Genomic DNA, 10,490 nt, shown 5'->3' with positions numbered 1-10,490 from the left:
TGTTGCAGACCGTCGAGGAGCAGAGTGTGAGTGGCTGCGACATTGTGTTGGGCCTGAGGAGAACAGTGTGTGCCTGTGTCTCGAGCATCCTGCGTGGCCGTTGCCAGGTAGGTGTGCCTTCCTTTGCAGTAAGCAGTGCTTAGGCGTGAGCCCAGCTCACCCCCCTGTCCTCAGCAGCTGGGCTTTCTGCGTGCTTTATTGCTGTGCTTGGTGCCGTACGGCACAGCAGCAGCAGCAAGGCCGTGAACACGTACGTACCCAGGTAGATGCAAATGTGCAAGTGATGGTCTGAATACTGTTGTTGTTAGTGTTGGTGAGACAGTGGTCGTGCGTGTGTGATCAAGCTGAGGGAGAAGTTGATTCTTGCCTGTTCAGCTGTTGCTGAAATGCAAGTTTGGCGTCCCTCCTTGTGGTTGGGTGGGAAGAGCAAGGATATCTTGAGAGCACGTCTCTGAGTCAGGCTGGGAGTTTTTGCTAGCAGGAAGTCACAGCGTCGGAGCGCACAAATGGAATGATGGCTCTCGTTTCCCCCTTGTAGAAAGCAGCCTCCTGGAGAGCAGCAGAGCAGCAGGCTGTGTGCGCTATGGCCGCTGGACTGCATTTCTCGCCCCCTGAGATCCCTGAGCCCACGCTGATGGAGAACGTGCTGCGCTACGGCCTCTTCTTTGGAGCCGTTTTCCAGCTTGTGGGCCATAACCCTGCCAGTTCCCAAGTGCCCAGAGACAGTAAGTAGCGCTCTGTTTGATAGAGGTTGCTAGCAATGCTGAGGAAATGGGCTGGGAGGGAACCAGCTGGAGCCGTTGCCTACGGTAGCGCGCCCCGGCATTGCTGAGAGTGCGGCAGTTTGTTCTGTGCTTCCTTGGGCGTGCGTGCTGTTGCTGGTGGCACGCAAGGAGCCTGGAGGTGCAAGCTCATCTTATCGTCGTGCTGCTGCGGCTGCTTCTGTGGGCTGTGAGTGGCAGGCAGGGCGTCCCCCTGTGCAGGGACTGCCTTGCAGGCAAGGCCTGCAGACTGTAGCTTCCGTGGGATTTTGGGGAACGAGAGAGAGGTGGAGTTTGTGTTGTGCCCTGATGTCAGGAAGGCAATGTGCAGCACTGGCAGCCCAAGCTGCCCAGTCAGGTGACTTGAGCTCCCAAGCGAGCTGTCAGGCAATTGTCAGAAAGTTCCCTGACTGTTTGTGAATTGATTCCTGTAGGACTGGGACGGCTTGGAGTCTAAGACTTGGGAGACGGTGAAGAAACCAAAGGCAAGTGCTGCACAGCTAAGCAAGAAAGCCAAGAAGGAAAGCACAAAGCAACGGTGAGGGCTTGAGCGATAAGCCTCCAAGGCCAAAGGAAGCAGCGGGAATGCTTGCTGAGAGGTGCTCCAAAGGCAGCGGACGGTACATCTGGTTTTGTGGCGTGGCCGTGCTTTCCCTTGCACGGACATTGGAGAGGAACTGAGGAAGCTGGAAGGGCCTCTGATGCGTGCCAAACAAATGGGACTTTGCCTGTGCGGGATTTCATGTCTGGCAAGAGCTGGGCACGCCGCATTCCTTCAGGGTCCTTCAGCTCGATAGCTGTTTCAGAATGTTGATGATGAGGTGAACTTACCGCATGTGGTTGGTCATGAGCGGTATCCCGGCTATTTTATTTTCTGTTGACATATCTACAAAATGCAACCCAAATCCCTTCTTTAACTAAAATAAAAGGGAAAGAAACCTTTTACACCTGGTGCTGCCTCTTTCAGTAGCTGGTCCAAACATGCCTGGCTTGGGCTGGCAGTGGCAGGGCGATGAAGCGGCCGGCTTCACGTCCCTCCCTGGAGATGGAGCTGCTTTTCCCGCGTTTCCATGTTGGTCTTGCCAAGTGGTGGCCTTTCAGCCCAAGCGTAACTGCTAGCGAAGCGTGTGAGCATCAGCTTGCTCTGTGAGGACTGAGAGAAAGAAAAGGAGAGGAAGCAGCGCGCAAGGAAGACAGGTGTCCCTGCACTCAGCCCCTTGAGCTTGTCTCTGCAGCTTGCCTGGTGTCTTTTTCAGCCTTCGGTAGCACTGACTGTTCCTGCTTGCCTGCCCCTGCGGGCAGCCGTGGCCTGCACGTCAGGCTCCCGTTGAGCCGCGAGGAGTTCGAGTGCGGGTGGGCTGGTGTGAAGAGCAGCGCTGGGAGTGGGGCAGGAGGAGAGGGCAGGGTTGAGAAGCGACCTCCAGAGATCATTGGGTCCAACCCCCTGCCAAAGCAGGTTCCCTACACCAGGTCACACAGGTCAGCGTCCAGGCAGGTCTTGAACATCTGCAGAGTAGGAGACTCCCCCACCTCCCTGGGCAGCCTGTTCCAGTGCTCCGTCACCTCACTGTACAGAAGTTCCTTCACACGTTGGTGCAGAACTTCCTATGCTGCAGTTTCCGGCCGTTTCCCCTTGTCCTGTCTCCACTCAACACTGAAAAGAGTCTGTCCTCGCCATTCTGCCCCCCACACCTCAGATATTTATAGACCTGGATCAGATTCCCTCTCAGTCTTCTTTTCTCAGGCTGAACAGACCCTGACTTCTTTCGGTTTGTGTATTTATTTTTTGTGTAATTTTTTGAATATTTTTTTCTGTATCTTATGTATTCTAATATTTTCCTCTTAAATGCTATTATCCACATCAGTTACTGCTCAGTTTGTACATATGCAGTGTAGCCCAGACATAGTGTACATAAGGAACCAAGCTCTCAGTGAATCTTAACAAAACAAAGGGCATGCAATGACTTTGTCTGTCTTCCTTCCTGGGAGACATTTCTGGAGCTGTTAGGGTCAGTTGTTCTCAGAAACCCACAATCCAGCAGGAAGCGTACAGCTGTTAATCCAACTGTGTGGTGACTTCAGCCTGCAATAGCTGATGGGCCATCCCTTGGCTCCTGGCTGGGGTCTGTGCTTGCAGGCTCACATCTGTCAGTGCCTCTGACAGGCCAGCAGCAGCACCTGGTTTGCACGTTGGTTCTGAGATCCCCTCTTCCTCAGTCCCTTTGAGACTTTGCATAGGAAAAGTTCTTGGCTATGGGTTCTCATCTCAGAGGTTTAAACGTTTCCCTGAAAATTTCTTTCCATTTGCCTCACAGAGGTAGGTGGGCACTGCCTTCAGGATGCCCTAGGATAGCTGACGTATGCATGAGAGTACAGGAAAGGTTTCCCAGGACTCTCAGGAGACATTCTGGAGCATGAATTTGCAGGTAGGTCCTCCTGCAGAAGTTTGTGTCCTTCTCCTTCCTGAGTAAGGTGCCACTTCCATCTCAGGAATGGAACAGCCAACAGAGGTGAGACAGAAACTCTTCAAGAAAAGGCTCAGTGTTGCACTCAGAGACAGAATTCAGTGGTGTGGTGGTGGTGTGTTGAGCTGAAACTCAACCCCATTGCCCCTCAGCCTTGGAGCTCCTGCGGCTTGGTGACAGTGCTGCTGTGTGGCTGCAAACACAAGCAAGGACACGCAGTGGGCACTTCTGTCACACAGATTGTTTCCACCACAGCAAGTCTGTCGCTAATGGAGATCTCCTCATGGTGGTGCCTGAAGGCTCAGGGCCTCTTTGAAAGTTGCTGCCAAGAACATTCCCAAGGAATGGACTGCACAGATTCCCACACTTAACTCTCCTACTCATGCTAAAACCAAGCTTTGTTGATAACATTCAAAGATTGTATTTAATGCTTGCCCAAACTGCAGCCCACATCAAAACACTAATCCATAATGCTTGTCCATACCTTAACAGTGTCCTGAAAACCTTAGCAGAACACCAAGCCCTCTCACTGAACCTTTGCTTAATCTCTGCCACATAAAATGAATTCTAACCCTTAATTCCTATCCTGAACACCCAACACCCACAGAGCCTGCTCCTGTGCTCTGCCCTCCTCACCTTCAACCCCTTCCCTAACCCTAAACTTTGGGTACTTGGCTGTCCAGGGCAGAGCAGGAATCGTGGAGTCTTTGAGCAAATGCGTGTAATGCAGTGATGAATGTGAGGTGATGTATGTACAGGAGGTGATGTGACTGATCAGCTTGAGGCCATCAGGAGGAGGTGGGTAGGAATGCTGCCATGAGCTCAGCTCTACCTCAGGACCTCCTGGGCCTGCAGGTGGCACGAGGCTGTGAAGGTGGCTGTGAGATCACTTGTGTGTGTGGAGTTGACAGGCCAGCCCCAGAAAGGCATGGTGTGCTGCCTTCTGCCTGAAGCAGCTGTTGGTCAGCCCTTGCCTTCTGGCTGGGATCTGTGCATACAGGATCACATCTGCAGTGTCCCTGAGAGGCTGACAGAAAGTGCCAGGTTGACGTGTTGCCTGTGGGATCCTCTGTGCCTGAGCACCTGGTAGGGCCCATAGAGGAAGAAGGAGGTTTGTGTGAGGGATTGTGATGGCTCGTCTGTGTGAGTTCACAACTCGATAGCAGGAGGGACATGACTTGGTTGTGTCTACCTGGAAACTGGCAGGTGCTTTGGAAGATGATGGTGAGGTTCTGTCACAGAGTTATCTAGATCAGTCTATGCCCGTGACAGGGGGCAGTAGGCCCCTGGCCCCCCTCCAAGCCCCACAAAATGGGAAGGGTGAAGGAAGAGAGATAGGAAGATGGGAGCTGGGCTCAAGGAAGGAAAAAAGCAAAAACAGCAGCAATGATCTATGGAGGAAAACTTATTTTACTATGATATTGGAATGCAAGATAACACAGTATCATATAATCTCATTGAAATTGAGACTAATAAACCAAGTAAGATAGGAGAGAGAGAGAGTTCCTGAGTGAGTCAAACCTGAAAAGCTTGGAAGGGCTAGGAAAGCACCTCCAGCACCCACTGCAAGGCAGCAAGAGAGCGCCCCATCCAAAGGGCCAGATCCCATGCCTTCAGTAATGTACAGGGACAGGAACCTGGAATTGCAGCATGAGCACTTTAACTCCCAGTGCACTGCTTGATGTTATGATGTGGAATGCTGAAAACCAAAAAACACAAAACCATGACATTGGAGTTACCTCTCTTTATTCCAAGTGTAATCGCACTTTGCTCCAGGCTTACTCACACTTTACTCAAGAGTTACTCAAACTTTTCCTTAAATTTACCCACATTTGACTCTGGGTTCACTCACTTTTCTCTGGGTTTTACTGACACCCTACTCTGGGTGTGCACACCCTCTGTTCCAGGCCTACCCACACTTTACTCTGGGTTTTTCTCACACTTTATTCTGAGTTTACTCACATTTAATCCTGATTTATTCAGAGTATTCTCCGGGTTTTATACACAATTTTCCCCAGGTTTGCACAGTCTTTACTATGGGTTTACTTTTCCTCTACTCTGGGTGGACTCAAACCTTACACTGGCTTTTACTCACACTTTACTCCATGTTTACTAACACTTTAGTCTGGGTTTTCTCACACTTGACTTGGGCTTACCTCACTCTTTACTCCAAGTTTACTTGCACTTTACTCCGAGTTTACTCACACTTTTTTTTTTTTGAGTGCGTTGTACTTACACTTTACTCAAGATTTACTCAAACTTTTCCTCAGCATTACTCACACTTGACTCTGGTTTTACTCACACTTTTCTCCAGGTTTTTCTGACACCCTACTCCAGGTGTGTACGCTCTCTCTTCTGGGCCTACGCACACTTGACTCCAGATGTTTCTCACACTTTACTCTGAGTTTATTCACACTTTACTCTAGGTTTACTCACAGTTTTCTGTGGGTTTTACTCACACTTTCTAGCAGGTTTGCACACTCTATACTCTGGATTTACTCTTCCTCTACTGTTGTTTCTGCATTTGATATTAAAAAGAGCAATTGGTTTGAAGAAGTAGAACACAATGTATTCGTATTCTGTAACATCTTTGGAAATAGTTGATATAAGAAGTAAAATACTGTATATGTGAGCAGCATGTTTTAGAAACATTGTTACTGAATTATGTTTTATATGTTAATTCTTTCTTGCGAAACTGTAATAGCTGTTAAATGTTCCAAACAATGTGTGTATAGTATTAGGGATTAGAAAACATATTGTAGAGTTGTTCTGTTAGGATAAGAAGCTCCCTACAAAAGAAAAACAGATTTAACAAACATCAAAGAAGCCAGGGCCTCTACACAAGGCTGAACTGTCTGATTCCGTGAGAAGTTTGGGATGTGATGAGCAGGCACCAAGATACTCCCCTCTGTTCTTCTCCCAAGCTTGTCTTTGTGGAAGGGAAGACAAGAAGATATCTGCAAAAGAAGTATCAAGTGTGGAATAAGTTCATTAATTAATTACAGATCTATGCTTAGGCTGCAAAGATTCATGTTTGTCCAGTGTCTGCATGTTTAGTGAAGCGTCGAGAAGATTGTGCACCTAAAGCACTCAGCTAATGAGGAACTAGGGGAGAAAGAGATCAGCATCGGGGAATACGGAATAAAAGATGTAATTCTGTTTTTCTGGGTGCTCTCTTGCTTGCAGGAGGCCCTCCACTGCAATTGTGAATAAAATCGGCTTCATCAGAGATACCGTCCTAGAAAATTATTTGGATATTTCCAACAAAGAGGCCCCACCATACAGTGAACTACCAGAAAATGAAAAGAAATATGCCCTGTTCACAGGTGGATCGTGTCGTATTGTGGGAAAGCATCGCAGATGGAAATCTGCTGTGTGGAGCCCCACACGACAAGTTGCAGAGGCCACTGAAGGGAAAGGAGAAACAAGGCAATGTGCAGAGGTAAAGGCTGTCCAGCTGGCCTTAGATGTTGCTGAACGGGAGAGGTGGCCAGTGCTCTATCTTTACACTGACTCATGGATGGTAGCGAATGCCTTATGGGGGTGGTTACAGCAGTGGGAGCAAAATAACTGGCAAAGAAGGGGTAAACCTATTTGGGCTGCTGAACTGTGGAAAGACATTGCTGCCCAAATAAAGGATATGGCTGTAAAGGCGCATCATGTGGATGCTCATGTGCCCAAGAGTCGGGCTACTGAAGAACAGCAAAATAACCATCAGGTAGACCGAGCTGCCAGGATTGAGGTGGCTCAAATAGACCTGCACTGGCAGAAAACAAGGGTGAATTATTTCAGGCTTGATGGGCCCATGAGACCTCACGCCATCAAGGAAGAGATGCAACATGTAAATGGGCTGGAGACCAAGGGGTGGAATTAACTATGGACACTACTGCACAGGTTATTCATAACTGTGACGCATGTGCCACAAGTAAACAAGCCAAGAGGATGACACCTCTCTGAGGGGAAGGGCGATGGCAAAAGTACAGATATGGGGAGGCATGTGTCATGGTTCTATGTTTTCTTTGTTTTTGGGTTTCAGTATTCCACATCAAAACATCATGTAGTGTACGGGGCATTAAAGTGTCACTGCCCCAATCCCAGGTTCCCATCCCTGTACATTACAGCAGTCACGGGATCTGGCCCTTCCGGGTGGGGGGGCGCTCTCTTGCTGCCTTGCAGTGGGTGCTGGAGGTGCTTTCCTGGCCGTTCCAAGCTGTTCAGGTTTGACTCGGTCCCGGGAACTCTCTCTCTCTCTCATCTTGTCTGATTTATTAATCTCAATTTCAATTAAATTGTATATATTGTGTTATCTTGTATTCCGATATTATAGTAAAATCAGTTTTCCTCCATAGATTGTTGCCGCTGCTCTTTTCCTCCCTTCCTTCCTTCCCATTTTCTGTGGGACTGGGGTGGAGGGGGAGGGCAGAGGCCTGCTGCCCCTGTCACAGACATAGATTGATCTGGTCAACTCCGTGACATATAGTAATCTTTCTAAAGGTCACAGATCAGGCAGACAGTCGGGAGGAATCTGAGTGAAGAGTGAGCTAGGGATGGGGAAATGTGGAGAGCAGTGGGAAGAGCATGTGTCCAGATGGCTTGCTAAAAAACATGCCCTGAACCATGGTGATTGATTTAGGAGAGCTGGAGACACCTGGAGGATGAGGGACATCAAATACGCAGCAGGGCAGAGCAGCGGTGGACGCTGGGCATTGGTCACTCTCACAGAGCACAGTCGCCCTTCCTTGGCTCCTCACCCATCCACCATCAAGTCTTTGTATACCCTTTGTGCTACAGTCCAGTTGTGCAAGTCATTTCACCGTGTCCCTGTGGTCCAAACAAGAGCTCAGGCCTACAACTCCACCAACATTCCTAGCTCAGCATGTGTTGGTGTTCTCATTAGTGTGAAAACACATAAGGCAACAACCTATCCAGAATGCATAATTGGATTTAGTGCATCTATGTTACTTTTGTTCAGAAGGTGGCACACCGTCATTAGACCCATTGTGAGGCTTGGAGTTGTCCAAGCAGCACAGACACTCCTAGGGCATGGATTTCCTGAAGGCCTTGTGTGGCGTTTGCAGCTGTGTGTGATTGTTGTGGACAGCCCAGGGAACTGGCATGGCACTCGGCTGCTTCTGATGCCACTCACATGTAGGCCCAAAGAAAACTGAGTTGTCATCAGCTGAAGAATAAAGATGTGTGTCAGCTCCGTAGTTAGCTCTTGAGCTCCAGAATATGCAGCAGATGGAGGACAGAGAAAGATGTGCCTCTTCTTTCATGAGCTCAGCCATTTAGTTAGCTGCATAACTCTGCTTGCTCCATGCAGACAGGTAAAAGAGGCACACCTGAGTGCCATAAATACAAGGGTCTGTTGTCATTTAAAATGGCCAAGAATAGCTCTGTGCCCTCTCTGGCCCTCAGCTGATGCTCAGGAAGGAGGTGTCTCTCTCAGGGATATCCCACATGCTTCACAAGCACTAGCACACATCCAGCAGCACCCCAGGTCATCACCCAGGGTCTGTGTGTGAGCAACTGACTCCCTGCTGAAGGACCAAGGACTCAGAGCAGGAGCTCACATGCAGGCAACTCCTCGTGCACTCCTGAACTGAACCAAAGGAATCCCTGAAACTCCTGTGGGTCCATGGGGAGCAGAATCCCATTTCAGCCATAGGATTTCCATCCAGGGCTGAGATGCTTGCACTGCCTCATCTGGATCACTGCCCTGCCCAGGGGAAGTCCACCCCTCCCTGTCCTTGTCTGTGTGCCCTTTAGTTACAGCAAACACTCTCTGGTAGGACTAACCATATGTCTGGAATTATTCAATGTCCACTGCACATTTGGTGCTGAATTCAGCAGATTTAGACGTACCATCATGACACTGCTGCCTTTCGGGAGCTGTTGGCTGTGGAGACCCAGGGTTTTCTCAAGAGTGATCAGTGGGAAAAAAAAAAAGAAAAATGACGTCCTCTGCTTCTGAGCTGAGCCGGGCTCCTGGGACACAGGGAGCTCCTACAAGTGGGCAGTGCTGCAGAGAGACAGCTCTGACTAAGAGCAGCTCCCGTGTGCTGTGCATCAGTACTAGGGGCACGTTCTGCACGTGACATGAAGATGGAAGAGAAGGGAGAGAGGGATTACAGGCTGTGTGGGGTGTGAGCAGGCTGCGACCTCACTGCAGGAGCATTGCTTTCAGCCACGGACACGGTAAGTCTCTCACTATGGGTAATTCAATAAACCCTTGGAGTTCTCTTAGGTTTCCTTTTCCACTTGAAAAAATGAACATGCACTTAGGTAGTGCCCTGCAAACAGGGTGGGTTCTGGACAGCAAATAGGAATGCAGAGAGTTTGGGCTGGTGTCTGTATGCGCAGTCAGGGAAATGAGAGGAAAACAGCCCCCAGGATGAAAATCTGCAGACCACAGAGATATGATCAGGGAATTACTCCCTTCAGTGGATAAAAGACCTTCCTCTGAGCAAGCTCTGACCTAGAAACACATCTGCCCTCGTGACCATGGGGTCCGAAGCACGAACCACTTCCTGTGCAGGCAGGGCAGCACCTCCCCAGGCATGTGTCCATCCCCCTCTGCAGTGCACAGGGGCTGAGAGCGACTGCCTGGGGCTGTGGGCAACGCAGTCTGTGAGGCCGGGAAGGAGCTGGCTTTTCCTTAATGAGATGCCATCATGAGGACACATCTCCCTCAGGGGTCCTTCAGAGCTGTGAGCTGACCTTCAGAATGCAAATCTTTCCCATAACCTGGAGGTCAAAGTCAGTGAAAGAAGCAGAGATGCAATATGCAAGGAAATGCTGTGGGGCTGGTGAAATGAACGTTAGGTTTCGATTGCAGGATGTGCGGTGATGAGGGATTGCTGAAGTACCTTGAGAAAGGGTGAATATTGAGTGATGGGCAATGGACTCGGGTTTTCTGAGCTGGATCTGACTTCAGAATTTTATGGGAGTGCAATTGTTTTGTGTCTGCAAAGTAGTCAAGCTCAGAGCAAGTAGAAATAAAGTCAGTCAGTTCCCCTTACCCTGCACTAAGCAGCAGTGAATCCCTTTGCATCTCAGGTCTTACAGCTGTTCAGGCTTCAGCAAGCACTCCTTAGGCATGGTGAGGAGGATGAGAATTTGTAGGAAAAAGTGATCCCTAGAACTTCTAGTTTTGATGCACATATTTTAGGCATTACAGTTCAGATGCTGATCGGCACTGCTGCATTAGAAGTGATTATATCTGATGTATCTCTAAAACGAGCTGAAGAAACACTCCCCACAT

General features: G+C 49.3%; 1 pseudogene across 1 annotated transcript; it reads left to right on the top strand.

Moving 5' to 3' along the window:
• Positions 1-562: 562 nt before the first annotated feature.
• LOC306956574 (protein MANBAL pseudogene) lies at positions 563-1,303 on the top strand (annotated as a pseudogene). Its single transcript has 2 exons — positions 563-712; positions 1,196-1,303. The product of its transcript is annotated as a protein MANBAL pseudogene (transcript).
• The last annotated feature ends 9,187 nt before the right edge of the window (positions 1,304-10,490 follow it).

Source organism: Tetrao urogallus (genome assembly GCF_951394365.1).
Source record: "Tetrao urogallus genome assembly, chromosome: 32".
NCBI classification, from domain to species: Eukaryota; Metazoa; Chordata; class Aves; order Galliformes; family Phasianidae; genus Tetrao; species Tetrao urogallus.
Note: the sequence above shows the minus strand (reverse complement) of the source record. Positions and strands in the feature narration are given on the sequence as shown.